This window comes from Mesoplodon mirus (assembly GCF_964341445.2).
Source record: "Mesoplodon mirus genome assembly, chromosome: X".
Lineage (NCBI taxonomy): Eukaryota > Metazoa > Chordata > Mammalia > Artiodactyla > Ziphiidae > Mesoplodon > Mesoplodon mirus.
This window is the reverse complement of record NC_138981.1, coordinates 106,096,242-106,111,461: the sequence shown is the minus strand read 5'-3', so window position 1 is coordinate 106,111,461 and position 15,220 is coordinate 106,096,242. Positions and strand designations below refer to the sequence as shown.

Genomic DNA, 15,220 nt, shown 5'->3' with positions numbered 1-15,220 from the left:
AATCAGGTTCTCTTGGGGATGCAGGCCTGGAGTAGTTTTTAAAAACAGTCCCTCAGGTGATTATAATATGGGGATGATATCTGGGAATTAACAGAGTTTAACGAGTTTACAATCCCAGCAACTTTAATCTTCCGTCAGTTAGGGACAGAACCCATCCAGAGGCTATTTCTGGGGGAGATAAGTGTATTAGGCCTCAGGGAAAACCCATCCTTAGCAAGAAATATTTTAAAATCAAGAGTAACAGCCTCTGTCCTGGGATCAGAGTTCAACTCTGCTAGCACATGCTGCTCTTGTTCACTCTGACTCCCCTGCCTTCTCCAGCCTACCTTCACTGACCTTCCTGGATCTAACCTCTTATTAGCCTAGATGTGAATCGTCAGCAATCATCTACTACCAAGGTAAGCAGTTTGGAGTTCAGACCTACTTTTGATACCACTTAAACCTTCTCCTTTGACTCTTATCTGCAGTGGTTCACTTTTCTATGATTGGAGTTGCATTCAGAGCTGGGTTTTGTCCTCTGTTCTTTACTTTTCCTTGCATAATATTCTGATGTTGGTGAGTGGGGGGTCGTATAAACATTTAATAATTCAATGCTATAAATTTCTCTCTAACCCCTGCTCTAGCTGCATCTCACAAATTTGCCGTGTGGTATTTTCATTTTCATTCAGCTCAAAATATTTTCCAACTTCCCTTGTGATTTATTCTTTGACCCATGTGGTAGTTAGAAGTTTGTTGCTTAATTTCCAAATATTTGCAGTATTTCCAGATATCCTTCTGTTATTGATATATAGTTTAGTTGTGCTGTGGTCAAAGAACTTACTTTGAATTATTTAAATCCTCTTAAATTTACTGAGACTTGTTTTATGACACAGCAGCTGGCCTACCATGGTGAATATTCCACATGCGCTTGAAAAGAATGTGTATTCTGTTTTAGTCGGACGCAGTGTTCTATAAATGCCAATTAGGTCAGGTTGGTTGGTGGCGTTCCAAATCTTCTGTATCCTTGCTGATTTTCTGTCTGCTTGGTCTGTCGATTACTGAGAGAGGTGTTTTGAAATTTACAAATATAATTGTGATAATTATTTCTTCTTTTAGTTTGTCAGTTTTTGCTTCAAGTATTTTGAACCTTTGTGATTAGGTGTATGCTGATTTAGGATTATATATTCTTGGTGAATTGACCCCTTTATCAAAATGAAGTATTCTTCTTTACCCCTGATACTATTCCTCATTCTAAAATCTACTTTAGTATTAATATAGCTTCTCAAGCTTTCTTTTGATTGCATTTGCATGGTATATTTTTTCCATCCTTTTCCTTTATATTTAAAATGGATTTTCTTGTTTTTAAATCCAATTTTACAATCTCTGCCTTTTAATTGGGGTGTCTAGACAATACATTTAATGTCATTATTGAATGCCTAAGTTTAAATCTGACATCTTGCTATTTGTTTTCTATTAGTCCCGTTGTCTCTTCCTTTTTTACTTTTTCCCTGACTTTTTTTTAGATGGATTGTGTCTCTTTTTCCTTATTGGTAAAGTGAGGCTAATAATGACAACCATTTCATAGGTAGTCCTAAGGATTAAGTGAGATAATTGATACAGTGGTGCTTGGCCCATATTTATATAGAGCTCAATAAATGGTTGCTTTTAAAATCAGAGGATGGAGATTTCCTGGGGATATCAACTCTCCAGAGGTTTTTGGTTCTAGGTCTGGTATGTACATATATAGGTGAGGTAGGTAGCTGTCTATAGGTATAGTTTAAGTGGACACTAAAAGGCCCTGGTTCCAAAATATCCACCCTACTGGATAGCTGTGGTGTATGAAATTCTCACAATTAAGCACTTTACAAGCACTTCTGGAGTTGTGCATATTCATTAAGCTAAGGCATTGTGGGAGGAGGCAATCAGTTCTCTCACTAGCACTGAAGCACAAATGATTTCTGATGGTAGTGCATCATGCTCTCATATTCCCTAGGAAAGCACTGAGAGATTTTACCTAGGCAAAAGTCAGAGAAAGGGACATGGCCTGATCTTGGGAGAGTGCCACAGTAGGCAACTCAGATGGCTACTTGAAGGTGAAAGGAGAGGTGAGAAAGTTGCCAAAAAGGACCTGGCCCACTTGGTGGTTTTACCTTGGGCTGATTTGTGAAGTTAAGCTTCTGGGTTTTGTACTTGCTTTTTACCTCCAGTTTCATTGTAGGATTATGTCACAACTGATATTTAATTTTTTGATTCTTGCAATAGTTGACTAGCCATCTTGCCCCTTATGGCTAGTCCCACCTATGGACCCAACATCCGTGAACAGAGTCCTTTCTCTGTATCCCAATTTATCTAGAGTTGGTGTCCATATCTCACATACAAGAAATCATAGCTGAGTCCCTACTATCTGCTGCTCAGCCTGCTGTCCTCTACCTCAACAAACATGAAACTAGGGGTTGTGTTAGCCTTGAGGGGTTTAAGAGAGCTTAAAGACATTGGGCAGGATTATTAGGGGAACAGATGGTATTATACCTAAGCTTGACCTTTTGGGAAAGTTTTCTTTAAATTGCTCTCAACAGGATGGGAAAAGGAGATCCTTTTATTCTTCTCTCCTGTACTGTGGCCTATTGTTATCAGGATCCAGCCTGCAGACTGATACGAGCAGTTCCATGGTTGAGGTAGATTTACAATCTGTAAGCTTTCGTGAGCTGGTCTGAGACCCTAACTACCCTTTATTCCTATGAGAAAATATGTTCTGAGTTTCAAGCTGTTGACTTACAGATAAATTTTGGAGCCCAACCCATTGATAAGTTAGAGATGACTGGTAGGCTAATTCATCCATGCTTTTTTTCACCAGGGAGCCTGAGTAAATGAATTTCTAGATTGGTCTCTATATAACAGTGGGTGCCACTCCTTTTCTATACCTCTTAATAAATAGCAGTGTTTTTTCTTTTCAAGGTTGATATAATTATTTTTGACAGACAATGAGTTGGCTAAAGAAAATTCTCTTCCTGGTTATTTTTATTTTGGTGGAAGTGGCCATTATTTTGGGAAGGGTGTTAGTTTAGTTTAGAGCAACTTAAAAAAATATTGGAGTTCAAATTTTTTCAAACACATCTTTTTCTCTTTATAATTGAAATAATACTCATTGAGGCAATTTACATGGCACATTTTCCCAGCGTCTCTTTAATTGTTCATTTCTGTTGGCAGACATAAAAGGTAGATGTTTAATGTCCTAGGAACAAGAATAGGCTAACCTTTGAAGAAAGAACATTATGGGTGATAGAAGATATAAGCCAGAGGGACTTTTCATGCAGTCATACTCCCAGTCATTTTAGAGCTAGTATGTTGAAAGATGAAGTCATTAGGAATTTTTCAGGAGGCACATCTCACTGTTCCCTGTAGGATATGTCCAGGGAAACTCTGACTGCCTACCAGTCCAAATAGAGTTTAAACTCTTTCTCAAAGTAAGAAATATATGTCCAACATGCATTCTCTGCCTTGGTGAATCATTAAAGCTGCTGAGGTATGAAATAAGTGATTTGCTTTTATGTTTAGTCAGAAAGCTTCCTTAGGACATTTTAAAACCACAGTTCAGTTAACAAAACTTTCACTTACCTACCGCATTTGGAGAACATACTGAATGGCTTAACAGAGACACATGCTAAACTTAAACTGATAGGGACTTTCCTGGTGGTCCAGTGGGTAAGACTCCGTGCTCCCAATGCAGGGGGCCCAGGTTCAATCCCTGGTCAGGGAACTAGATCCCGCATGCATGCCACAACTAAGATTCCACATGCCACAACTAAGAAGCCTGCATGCCACAACTAAGAAGCCCACATGCTGCAGCTAAAAGATCCCGAATGCCACAACTAAGACCTGGTGCAGCCAAAATAAATAAATATTAAAAAATTAAAGTGATAAACAAATTTCCATTAAAATTCTGATTAGTGTAGCTTAGTTAAATGTTAGCATTATTAACAATATGTCCTCTTTTGAGGAAGAATGGGAGGATACTTTGTTTTAGAAGGGGAGGGAGGGCTTCACCAGGGAGATAGTAAAATAAGATGGTAAATATTAAAGGTGATAAAATGAAGCATAAAAACACATTCATTCACCCCCTCTTTTTTTTTATCCAAAGGTCTTTAGAGGTAGAGAGCTATTGGCCTGTAAGCTAAACTTTTTCATTATCCTGGGTACTCCTGGTTCACTTTACACAATAAATATGTTCCTATAAAGTGCTCTAGAGCAAACACATGCATAAATCAAATAATTTTCTCATTGGCTCACATTTTCACTTCTGACCTTCATTTGTCAACAGATTCTAAAGCTAACTCAGTCAGATAATTAATAAGAGGTACTTAAACACAGAAGGAGATCCTGTTGTTTAAGGGAACTGTAGTGAATTATTTCATGAAACAAAGAAGCTTTAGGAAAATGAATGTGTACTCTTGTATCCTAAGTTTGAATTTCATATATTGGCCTTTCTGAAAGTGAGGACCAGCTATATTTTCTCTCTTTAATTTTCTCCCATAGCTATTATGTCTATTGTGATATCTTCCCCTGAATTCTAAAGACCAAGTTTTCTTTTTGTTTTTTGATTTGAATTTTATTTTATTTATTTTTTATACAGCAGGTTCTTATTAGTTATCTATTTTATATACATCAGTGTATACGTGTCAATCCCAATCATCTCGCAATTCATTACACACACACACACCCCGCTGCTTTCCCCCCTTGGTGTCCATACGTTTGTTCTCTACATCTGTGTCTCTATTTCTACCGTGCAAACCAGTTCATCTGTACCATTTTTCTAGGTTCCACATATATGAGTTAATATACGATATTTGTTTTTCTTTTTCTGACTTAACTTCATTCTGTATGACAGTCTCTAGGTCCATCCATGTCTCTACAAATGACCCAGTTTTGTTCTTTTTATGGCTGAGTAATATTCCATTCTATATATGTACCACATCTTCTTTATCCATTCGTCTGTCAATGGGGATTTAGGTTGCTTCCATGACCTGGCTATTGTAAATAGTGCTGCAATGAACACTGGGGTGCATGTGTCTTTTGGAATTATGAAGACCAACTTTCTTGCTTCATTCATTCATTTTAGTTATTTGTCTTCAACTTGCTACAATCACAGACCAATCATTCATTCTACAAATGTTGATTGATTATATGGGATGTGGGAGACACTGTAGTTGGCCCTGGGGATCTGAGCAAGGCAAGATCTATGCCAAGGTGCTCACAGTCTGGGAAGGGAGGAAGATAAATCAATAGGCAATTCCTATGCAATGTGAATAGTGTTTTGATAGGAAAAGTACAGGGTGCTGTGGGAGCACGGAAGATAGGTGAGAGGTTGGAAGGAGAGAGGTTCAGGGGAAATTGTTTGGCCTAGGTGATATCTATAAAAGCACAAGTCTCAGACAAAGTAGTTTGGTAGCACATGTCAGTGCTTTGTTCCAGCCAAGTAATGAAAGAATCAGCTGATATACAAGAATACTTGTTCAAAGAACATTTGAAAAACAGGGATTCATCTAGTCAGTTGGGAAAACAATGCCAAAATAAAATAAGTTAGATTCAAAATTGGCTAATGTTTTATAGTGCAATAAACTGAAAAATTTGAGTTGTTTTCACTGAACCAAGCAGCCTCCAAAAAGTGAATCACTTCTTAGTAGTTTTCTGCAAGTTAACCTCTAACTTTATAAGACTAAAATTGTCTGGACTCTAATCAGTTGTAGATAGTTTAAGTTACAAACCTTGAGAGAGTCAGGTGACTAAAAGGCTTATTAGAAAATGTGCTGCCATGATATTTAACAGGTCATGCAATCATCATTTTTCTTTATTTTGAAGTTTTAGATAACTTTTCCTATATAGTATTCTCTGTGACCTTGGACAATTTCTAAAGAATGGTCTTGGTCACAAAAAATAGCTGGCCTCATTGTGTTATTTATTTATTTATTTATTTATTTATTTATTTTTGGCTGTGTTGGGTCTTGGTTTCTGTGCGAGGGCTTTCTCTAGTTGCGGCGAGCGGGGGCCACTCTTCATCGTGGTGCGTGGGCCTCTCACTATCGCGGCCTCTCTTGTTGCGGAGCACAGGCTCCAGATGCGCAGGCTCAGTAATTGTGGCTCAAGGGCCCAGTTGCTCCGCGGCATGTGGGATCTTCCGAGACCAGGGCTCGAACCCGTGTCCCCTGCATTGGCAGGCAGATTCTCAACCGCTGTGCCACCAGGGAAGCCCCCTCATTGTGTTTTTGTGTCAAGATATTAATTGAACTTATTGCTTAATTAATCATTTTCATAATTCTTAGAGATGATGAAAATTAAATATAGACTCAATAGGGTAGATGATATTACTGTTCACAGTTATTTACTCCCCACCTTTCCTGTAAGAGGACTGTGTATCCTTGCCCTTTGCCAAGTGGCTTGCCATGCCTCTTGTGGGAGGAGTATAGGTTTGACTTTGAGTTCCACTGACATGCTTTGGCAATAGAGTGTGAATGGATATGACACGTCACATCCTCTAAAAGTAGAGGTTTAAAGTGATTATGTGGTTTGTCTCAGCCTCTTGTTTTTGCCCTCTGCCAAGAGAATAGTATAGGCCAGGTAAGGCCTCAGGTTGGGTCCTAGAATGAGAAGACATCTATGTCTACAAAGTAAAGCTAAGAAGAACTGAGCACAGTTGCAATGACCCTCCAATAGCCCATAGCTTACATGTAACATGAGCAAAAAATAAAGGTTGTACACCACTGAGATTTCCCGCCTGATGTGAGGAACAAGACGAGAATGTTTACTCTCACTACTTCTATTCAACATTTTACTGGAGTTCTAGCCAGGGCAAATAGACAAGACAATGAAATTAAAGGCATTTAAATTATAAAGGAAGGATAAATCTATCTCATTTGCAGATGACATGATTTAGTATATAGAAAATCCTAACAAATCCACTAAAAGCTATTAGAACTAATAAACAAGTGTGGCAAAGTTGGAGGATACAGAATTAATATGCAAAAATCAATTGTATTTCTATACAACAGCAATGAGCAAACTGAAAATGAAATTAGGAAAACAGTTTCATTTATAATAGCATAAAAAAGATTAAAATATGTAGGAATAAATTTAACAAAAGGGATGCAAACTTTACATTCTTTTTTTTTCTTGAAATACAGAATTTTATTTAGAAACTGTTTAAAGTAGCAAAAAACCCTGTCAAGACAGACCAGGTGGAAAATGGGTTCCCAATAAAATGGAATTTTAGGGCAACAAAAGTCTAAAAGGCCACAAAAGAGAAATAGCACCACTGTTATTTGAACAATGGCTAGTTACTTGCATTTTTTGGCATTGTTAATCACTGAATCTGGGGTTTCCTCTGAATTCCACACAAAGCATGCACTACACAACAATTTTATCATAAAATACCTGCTTGCTACACACATTTTAGGACAAGCTACCACCAGAAACAAATCAATACAAATACATCCGGGGCAGAACAATCTCAGTAGTGGGTAACACATTTTGCAGAATTCAGCCGAACAAAGGAACTGAATAGGCTGTGGGCAAAGCAAATGAGGGAGTTAAGGAATGAAATATTTTAAATATTAATAATTAACTCAGACATGGTACTGTATTTTCTGCAAAAGAAAATTAACATTTAGTAACACGCTAACATTTTTATCTCCAAAGAGATTAGTGCACTGGCAAAGTATTCCGATAACAGTGGAGGGCTGTGGACAGCAGGTACCGAAAACACCCAGCCTTGCAGATCCCAAGGTAGCAGTGGCCTTCCTTCACTGATCATTCCCTTTGCCAGAGGTCCAGAAAGAACTTGCAGCATGATCACCTGCCTGCTGAACTTCCACTCTAAGTAGCAAACTTTAAGGAGCCAAAGAGGGGTCCCCAGTGGGCAAGGGGAGCAGAGAAGAGCAACATGTTAAATGTAAACTTAAAAGACAGTAAAATGGGACACAACCCCCATTCAAATCCCAGAGATGCGGGCAAGTCCCCAAAAGTAGTTGTTAGATTTAAAAACTGGACACACCTCATTTCTAAACAACAACAACAACAACACAACACAGTACATAGAAATATCAGGGATAACTGGAAAAATCACCCGAGAAATGTTCTATGAAAATCAAGCTCTTCAACTCAACACATCTCAGGGCTGAAACACACCCTCTACTCATCCAGGCAACAATGCCTCTTGCTTCCTATTGGGATGCAACTGGTCAAGGACACTAAATGGCTTTACAAAGCAACTTTTCAAACTTTTCTTTTGGGCCAAGGTCTGGGCCTATGAGGATCAGGCAGCCCCGTGAGGGCTGGGAACAGCAGGTCCCAAAGTTTCCAGGTTCTGGCCTTCCTTCCCAGACACAATGTCAAACACACAGAAGCTCCTGTCATGTTACATTTTACATTTTGAAATATGGAAGCATCTTTTAAATACTCTTAAGGCATTTATTAATTAAAATGTTCTCTGTCAAGATTTCACATTAGCTTAAAATTCAAACCAGTCTTTACACTTCTCTACTGAGGTCTCCGCCTTCTCCAGCCATCAGTGCTACCAGCATCCACACAGTGAGCCCCATGGTCAGCCTCTTTGTTCCCTGGGTGAACCAACTAGATGTTAATACTGCTCTGCTACAAGGTAAAAGCTCCTAACTCAAACTTATTGGAAAAGGAGTGAAACTTCTGCAAAGTGCACTTTAAGAAGAGGTACTTTTTGCTTATGAAAAGAAACCAGTGAGTCCTCTAAGAATAATAAAAGGGAATATTTTACAGTTAAGCACATGATTTGGAGTGAAGAATTCGGATGATGCTCAGCTGGTCCAGGCTGTTAATACTCTTCTTGTTCCTCCTGCGGGCCCCCTTCATCAGGTATCACGAAGCCTTCAGCTGTGGCATAGAGAATGTCCACAATCCTCTGCAATACAGGGTTGTTTTCCCCCTCGTTCTCCTGGCAAATCAATTCAATGTTCCTTAGCTTTCCAACGTAGAAATCTCTCTCTTTCTCCAAGTCTTCGACAGTAAGTTTCAATACGTTGACCTGCTGCATCAATTCGGCTGCTTCGTCATCCCCGTTCCCCACACCAGGATTCTTCCACACCACGCCCGGGCCAGCCTTGGGGGTTGCAGTAGTTCTGTGTGTTGCAATGGGCCTCTGTGGAGCTGCACTGCTGGAGCTGAGAGGTTTCTTCGGTTTGTTCAGAGCTGGAGCAACAAGGGAGGGGGCCCCCGCAGTTTCTTGACCTTGTCTGGCAGCTACAGGGTCATAGTCTTTCCCATCATAGTTTGCATCAAAAAACTTCTTGAACCAATGAACTAATTCAAAATTGTCCTGAAACTTTCCTTTTACTAATTTGTCCACAGGAATTATTTTGTCAACACCCATCCTCTTAAAACCTGCTTGTAGTATTTTGAAGTTCTGGATGTATTCGTGTTCTAGCTTAGCTTGGAATTTCACTTTCTTCAAGGCAATGGAGCCAGGGAACAGCATGTCCATAAACTGACAATAGGCAGCCCCTGAGCACAACTGTTCAATCTTTGTCAGATTCAACTGCAGAGACTCATTGATCCAGGCCAGCATGTCATGTCGACTGAGGTTATCGTGACCGACGTTGAGTACACATTCACTGCCATCTTCGGCTCTCAGCTGGACCGCGTCCGCTGCCCGTACCCAGCTCTGGTTCCGTCTTCGTCTCCTTCAAACCGCCTCGCAAACTTTACATTCTTAAGACTACAAAACATTATTGAAAGAAATTAAACCAAGTGTAAATAAATAGAAAGACATCTTATATCCATGGACTGGAGGACTTAACTGTCATTAAGATGGCAGTACTTCCCCAACTGATCTATAGGTTCAATCCAATCTGTATCAGAATTCCAGCTGGCTTCTTTGTAGAAATTGACAAGGTAGTCCTAAAACTCATATGGAAGTTCAAGGGATCCAGACTAGCTAAAATAATGTTGAAAAAGAAGAACAAAGTTGGAGGTCTCACACCTTCTGATTTCAAAACTGTTGACAATGCAAAAATAATCAAGACAGTAAGGCACTGGCATAAGGATAAACAGATAGATAAACGGAATGGAACTGAGAATCCAGAGATAAACCCTCACATTTACAGTCCGTTGATTTTCAACAAGAATACCAGAACAACTCAATGAGGGAAAAATAGTCTCTTCAGCAAATGGTGTGGGAAAACTGAATATCAACATGCAAAAGAATGAAGTCGGACCCCTGCCTCACCCGACATACAAGAATTAATTTGAAATGGATCAAAGAATCAAAGACCTAAATGTAACAGCTAAAACTATAAAACTCTTAGAAGAAAACATAGGAGTAAATCTTCGTGATCTTGGAATTGTTACTGGTTTCTTAGATATCATACCACATGCGTTAGCAAAAAAGGAAAAAAATAGATAAGTTGTACTTGATAAAAAGTAAAAGCTTTTATGCTTCAAAGGATACTATCGAAAAAGCAAAAAGACAGCCACAAGAATGGAAGAAAGGGACTTCCCTGGTGGCACAGCGGTTAAGAATCTGTCTGCCAATGCAGGGAACACAGGTTCAACCCCTGGTCTGGGAAGATCCCACATGCCACGGAGCAGCTAAGCCCATGGGCCACAACTACTGAGCCTGTGCACCTAGAGCCCATGCTTCACAACAAGAGAAGCCACTGCAATGAGAAGCCTGCGTACTGCAACGAAGAGTAGCACCTGCTCGCCGCAACTAGAGAAAGCCCATGCACAGCAATGAAGACCCAACACAGCCAAAAACAAATAAAATAAATAAATTTTAAAAAGAATGGAAGAAAATATTTGTGAATCATATATCTGATAAGGGACTTGTATCTGGACTATATAAAGAAATCTTACAGTTCAATAATAAAAAAAGACACACAACCCCATAAAAAATTATGAATGAATGAACAAAATATGATATATCCATACTATGGAATATTATTTGGCCATAAAAAGGAATGAAGCTACAATATGGATGAACTTTGAAAACATTATGCTCAGTGAAAGAATCTAGTCTTGAAAGAACATATATTATATGATTCAACTGATACAAAATGTCCAGAATAGGCAGTAGATTAGTGGTTGCCTAGGTCTGTGGGGACTAGGGGGTAAAAGGGTCATAGCTAAAGGGTATAGAGGCTTCTTCTTGAGGCTGATGAAAACGTCCTAAAATTGATTATTATAATGATTGCAAAACTCTGTATATATACTAAAAATATTGAACAGTACAATTTACACGTGTGAATTATGTGGTATGTGGCCGTGATCCTATAGTGGTTACTACTTTGCATTGTGAATTATGTGGTATGTGAATTATATTTTAATAAAGCTGGTATCCCCCAAAAGTTCAGTTTTTTTGATAGTACATATGAGCTTGATTATGCTTCTATCTATCCTGAGGAATACAGTGGCTAAGATATTCATATTAAGAACATTTGACAGAAAAAATTTGTGGTAGAGTTGGAGCCTCTCCTTTTTATTTGGAAACTTTCCTCATATGTGGGTTTCATGGCAAGGAAGCTCTTATAATAATATTGATATAATTAAAAAATATAAAACACAGGCTTCTGGCAATTGTGGAGGAGTGAAGTGGTCAAATGAATCTTACTGCAGGTAACAATTATAAAAATTGATTTAAAAAACTTGTTACAGACACTGGAAAGTGCACAAAATCAGACAGAAGGAAAAACACTGCAACTGCAAGGGGTAAGAGTTAGTTTGTGACTTTCTGGTCTGAAGCCATTTCCTAACCCCCATGACTATGGCTTAAAGAAACAGGGGAGAAGTACAGCCTTATTGGCTCAAGGTACCTTTCAGGGCTGGAAAATCAACTGGAAGCTTAAAGAGGGAAATCCTAGCAGCAAGAGAATTATAGAAGGAGTGAGACTCAAATTGTGTGTATAAGTTCTGCCCAAATCCTTTTGTCAGTTTAAGTATGCATGTGCAAGAGAGGACTCATGAGACCCAACACAAAACAGGTAAAGACTAGAGAGAAATCTATACTTGAAATAGGGAGCTACATAGAGAAAGATCTGAGCATTTGCTTTTTATTTATTTATTTTTTGGTAGGTGGTTTGGTTTAACGTTTTTTGTAGCTTGCGAGATCTTAGTTCCCTGACCAGGGATTGAACCTGGGCCCCAGCAGTGAGAGCGCCGAGTCCTAACCACTGGACCACCAGGGAATTCCCATGGTTTGGTCTAACTTTTAAAAATTATTTTTATTTTTATTTTTAAAATCAACTTTATTGAGGTATATTTTATTTATTTATTTATTTTATACTTTTAAATTCGGAAACAATTATAGATTCACAGCAAAATATCAAAATAGTACAGAGAGGTCCATGTACCCTTCTCCCAGTTTCCCCCAGTGGTTACATCTTACATAACTGTAGTACAATATCAAAACTAGGAAACTGACATTGATAGAATGTATGCGTAGTTCTATGTCATTTTGTCACGTGTGTAGATTTCGGAAACCACCATCACAATCAAGATGAATAACAATCCTGTTACCACAAAGACCTTCCTTGTGCTACCCCTTTATAGTCATATTCACCCTTCCTCTCCTCACCATGCCTAACCCCTGATAACCACTAATCTGTTTTCCATCACTGCAATTTTGTCACATTTAGAATGTTATATAAATGGAATCATATAGCATGTGAATTTTTTGACCCTATGAAATTGGCTTTTTTTTTCACTTAGCATAAGCCCCCTGAGATCCATGTGTTTTCAATATTTCATGCCTTTTAAATTCTGATTAGTATTCCATAGAATGGATGTGTCACAGTTTATTTAACCATTCACTTACTGGGGGGCATTTCAGTTGTTTGCAGCTTTGGACTATTACAAATGAAGCTGCTGTGAAGATTCGTGTACAGGTTTATTGTGTAGACATAAAATGTCACTTCTCTGGGATGAATGCCCAGGAATATGATTGCTGTGTTGTATGCTAGTTGGATGTTTAGTTTGTTTATTTATTTATTTATTTAGTTAGTTAGTTTCTGCTTTATAACAAAGTGAATCAGTTATACATATACATCTGTTCCCATATCCCTTCCCTCTTGCATCTCCCTCACTCCCTCCCACCCTCCCTATCCCACCCCTCCAGGCGGTCACAAAGCACCGAGCTGATCTCCCTGTGCTACGCGGCTGCTTCCCACTAGCTATCTTCCTTACATTTGGTAGTGTATATATGTCCATGCCTCTCTCTCGATTTGTCACAGCTTACCCTTCCCCCTCCCCATATCCTCAAGTCCATTCTCAAGTAGGTCTGTGTCTTTATTCCTGTTTTACCCCTAGGTTCTTCATGACATTTTTTTTTAGGTTCCATATATATGTGTTAGCATAAATAAACAAATGGGACTTAATGAAATGGACAGAAGACCTAAATAGACATTACTCCAAAGAATATATAGATTGCCAACAAACACATGAAAGAATGCTCAACATCACTAATCATTAGAGAAATGCAAATCAAAACTACAATGAGGTATCACCTCACGCCAGTCAGAATGGGCATCATTAAAAATCTACAAACAATGCTGGAGAGGGTGTGGAGAAAAGGGAACACTCTTGCACTGTTGGTGGGAATGTAAATTGATACAGCCACTATGGAGAACAGTATGGAGGTTCCTTAAAAAACTACAAATAGAACTACCTTACAACCCAACAATCCCACTACTGGGCATATACCCTGAGAAAACCATAATTCAAAAAGAGTCATGTACCACAATGTTCATTGCAGCTCTATTTACAATAGCCAGGGCATGGAAGCAACCTAAGTGTCCATCAACAGATGAATGGATAAAGAAGATGTGGCACATATATACAATGGAATATTACTCAGCCATAAAAGGAAACGAAATTGAGTTATTTGTAGTGAGGTGGATGGACCTAGAGTCTGTCATACAGAGTGAAGTAAGTCAGAAAGAGAAAGACAAATGCTGTATGCTAACACGTATATATGGAATTTAAGAAAAAAAAATGTCATGAAGAACCTAGGGGTAAGCCGGGAATAAATACACAGACCTACTAGAGGTTGGACTTGAGGATATGGGGAGGGGGAAGGGTAAGCTATGACAAAGTGAGAGAGTGGCATGGACATATATACAGTACCAAACGTAAAATAGATAGCTAGTGGGAAGCAGCCGCATAGCAGAGGGAGATCAGCTCGGTGCTTTGTGACCGCCTGGAGGGTTGGGATAGGGAGGGTGGGAGTGAGAGAGACGCAAGAGGGAAGAGATATGTGAGCATATGTATATGTATAACTGATTCACTTTGTTATAAAGCAGAAACTAACACACCATTGTAAAGCAATTATACTCCAATAAAGATGTTAAAAAAAAAAGAAAGGAAAGAAGATTATAAGTATTAGACACACCTCTAGAGGAACTGAAAAAGTGGATAATAAAATAAAACATAATTTTTAGGGTCAACAGAGCACATTTGAAGGTTAGAATTCATTGACTCCAATAAGAACTGTGAATTTTCCTTGTGGCCTTTATGATGAACAATAATTTCATTTAATATTGTTTAACAAAAGACAGATTTTCCCAAAGTCATTATCGCAATACTATTTACAGAGACTCAAACATAACACAAAATGGACATTATAAAAGCTGTTATGAGATCCTCATTAGCCTATCCCAAGACTAAAGCTCATTGCTTTGCTTATAAACTCTTTCAGGAAAACAGACTGGATGGATATATTAATCCACGAAGACTCCACAGAGCACCAGCAGGCTATGTTTCCTTGAGAATACCTGAAAGTCAAATGAAAATGAACTAAATCAATGTCTTGAAGAACAGATAGGAAAAGTATTCTTTCGAATTGCTAAAAAAAAAAAAGAATAGTTTCAGCTATTAAATTAAGTGAAAGAGGCTTTCTTGTCAGAGGTTAGAAAGGAAAGTGGCATTCTTCAAAAAACAAATTTCATGGGAATCTTTAAAAAAATTGACAGATGTGATCGTTTATCATACAAGCACTTGGAACAATATCAAAATTAAACATGGGAGTTATTTATCCAAGCTGGTTTATAAGAATTAATGGAATCAATGAGAAAATGAAGTGGAAAATTAAGTTAATAAACCAGACACAAAATACTACCACATTATTGTAGATTCTACATTAGATGTGGCAATCACCGATCAGTTGGTGATTATTGCGCACTACAGTTACTTTAATATTTTTCACTAACTGAAACCCATCTACCAG

At 38.4% G+C, this 15,220-nt stretch overlaps 1 pseudogene across 1 annotated transcript; it reads right to left on the bottom strand.

Annotated features, from left to right (window-relative positions):
* Window positions 1–7,495: 7,495 nt before the first annotated feature.
* LOC309796700 (microtubule-associated protein RP/EB family member 1-like) lies at window positions 7,496–9,695 on the bottom strand (annotated as a pseudogene). Its single transcript has one exon. The product of its transcript is annotated as a microtubule-associated protein RP/EB family member 1-like (transcript).
* Between the last annotated feature and the right edge of the window lie 5,525 nt (window positions 9,696–15,220).